Genomic DNA, 2849 nt, shown 5'->3' with positions numbered 1-2849 from the left:
AACTTGACCATCTATTCTCACCCTGCTGGCACGTCATGTGACATCGTCACCCTTGATATCCTGAGGCAGAAGGAGGGCTTGATGCATGCAGTGTGGGTGTCAAAATTGTTGCCACTTTCCAGTCCACGCAGGCCGACTGGCAGGGACATATGGCCAAAACCACAGAGGGGCCAGTGGCTGGAAACCTTTCCTCTGCACTGAACTTCTCAGGCTGGAACCAGATGATTGGACGTGACATGACAGGTGGATAACGGTGCATGGGACAGCTGGATGCTGTGCCCCGCAGGCCTGCTGGGATCTGAAGACTCTCCAGTTCGGAGCTGATTGAACCTGGCTCGCCGTTTCTTAAGCTTTGTTTGCTGTGACACTGCCCACAATGCAGCGGCCTGCTGATGCTGAATGGTCAAACAAAAAAGAAAAGAGTTAAAATCCAAGCCAGACACGCCTCTGCTGGGAGTTGAACAGTTGGCCTGCATCATTCCTGTGTTCCAAGTCAGCCAATTAGTGACAAACATGATTCCACCAGCAATGCTACCTCTTATTAATTCATGACTGTTGGAGAGCTGGAATATGAGATATCTGCTGGTAGAGATTACCATATTATTGGCAGATGTTTTTTTTTTCTGTTCATCTCGACTAAATATTATCATAGCTAATCGCCTACCTGTTGTAATTATTGGTAAATCTCCATGGGGAAAAAAAACACAGCCTTATATATACAACCACAGAAAACATTAATTTCTGGCCGGTTGCATTGTGGTGACATTTTTATTATGAATAAATAAAACTGGTATACAGTTAAACAGTGCAGCTTCAATTGAGTTTATACAGTAGCAGAATTGTTTTCAGCCATCTGAAACATCAATACCAAATGTCAGGTTTTAGTGTGCTCCCCCGTGGATTTGCTATTTTTTGCACTGATGTTCAACAGTCTTACAGGGAGGAATTCCACTGTAGAAAAGCCAAAGATGTCAGTTTTCCCACTGACAGCAGCCTCTGAATACAATGCAGCCACAAGACATTTGGCTAAGGGCTGTTACTCTACTTTTTTAACTGCTGAGGTAAAACTCACTTACTTGCTGTAACTACTATTATAACACTATATTACATTTGGCACCTACAGGTACAAGGCTTTCTCGGAAATGTACATCGTGACCTCAAGGAGAAGTAGACCAAACAGGTTGTGGGAATGTGGATGTTTTTATTAAACACCTTAAAGGAACAGTGTGTAACATTTTGGGGTGAGGAGCAGGTCCTCTTCACGGAGTCCGCCATGTTTCTACAGTAGCCCAGAACGGACAAACCAAGCGTTGGCTCTAGAGAGAGAATTTTTACGTTGTGAAACTGCGGTAATGTGAGCCACAGAGTGCAAAGCCGTGGTACTGCCAGCCGCCGTCTGACTGCCGTTGCTCCTAAAGTAGTGTTATTATGGTAAGGATGGCATCTGAGCAAGGTGAACAGCGTTACCACGGTTTTGCACTCGGCGGCTCAGTCTTGTAAAAGGAGGAGTGAGCGGAGGTGTACTCAGTTGGTTGCAATCTCATGCAATTCAAAACTTTCCAAAGATACCACATACAGTATATCAAACTGCATTTTAGGTAAATTACTATAAAATGATCCATAAGAAATTTTAAATTTGATGAAATCAAATCTTGCACAAGCTGGTAGAGTAATGTATGCGACACTGTCAGAAAATGTGGAATAAGATGTTTTCTCTTAACTGAAACAGACATAAAACTGAATGTTAACAGGCTCAATAACATAAATCATGGTTGGGCATCTCCAGATGTGGTGTTGATACTGAGAGGTTTGCTATTTCTTTTTGAAGAACTTCTGGGAAAACCTTCTTACATCCACAGCAAATGATTTGATTATCTACAAGATGTGGGAAATGTAAGGAGCATGTCGTGCTAAACGTCTCGGTTTTGTTTGTGACTTTATTTTCTGAACTCTGGATGTACCCAACCTGTGTGTGTGTAATGAGCCTGAGAATTTGGTTGGATTAACTCTGGGTAATTGCGATGAGATTGCAATCAAAGTTTCAATTAGACTGCAGCTACAGTTAGGCTACTCCCGCCTGGGTGTTGATTTGCGATCTGTTAATTTGGAATTAGAGTATTAGTCTTCTCACTCTCTCTCTCTCTCTCTGTCTCATTTCTATCTCTCAAGTACGGGGTTGGGGTTCTGGGTTGAGAGCTTCATTATTAATCATGTGTATTCCTTCCACAAAAGGACAGTAATGTGTCACTGAATTTCCTGTTTGAAGAGGCTATATAAGGCCAGAGATGAGGCTGCGCTGAAAGGGACGGTTCCCACAAGCAGTGTATTTGTCTCAAATGAATAAAATCCTTTATCAACATACGGGGGATGCTCAGTGCAATATGAGGATATGATTGTTTGCAGAAGTTGATTGTACCCAAGGTTTGCCAGCACTGTAAATATTGTCGTTGGTAAGTTGTGTTCATGTGTGTGTATGGTGTGAGAGAGGAGGTTACACTAAAACAACAGGTGTTGGCAGTATTTAAGGAATGCCCTACAAACTCCAAAAAGGTTAAATAGTTGTCAAGCTCTGCTCCAATTAGATCAATTTGCATGAGTAAATCCAAATCAGATGGAAGATCCCCTCATCTCATCTCATCCATGTAATACTTCTTACAAGCCCTAATGCGTATAGCTTATTTCCACGTCTGATAAATAAAGCTTGAAATTTCCCAAGGGAGTCAAATCTGGAAATAAGTTTGAGAGCTGTAATACTCACAACCACCAATAGGGGGAAGCAACACCCTGGAAGACATTATAGTGTTTGTACACGAAGAAAACCAGAGGCCACAGAAGTAGAATATCTAGAG

The sequence above is a fragment of the Sebastes umbrosus genome, chromosome 4 (genome assembly GCF_015220745.1).
Source record: "Sebastes umbrosus isolate fSebUmb1 chromosome 4, fSebUmb1.pri, whole genome shotgun sequence".
NCBI lineage: Eukaryota > Metazoa > Chordata > Actinopteri > Perciformes > Sebastidae > Sebastes > Sebastes umbrosus.
This window is presented reverse-complemented; position numbering follows the sequence as displayed.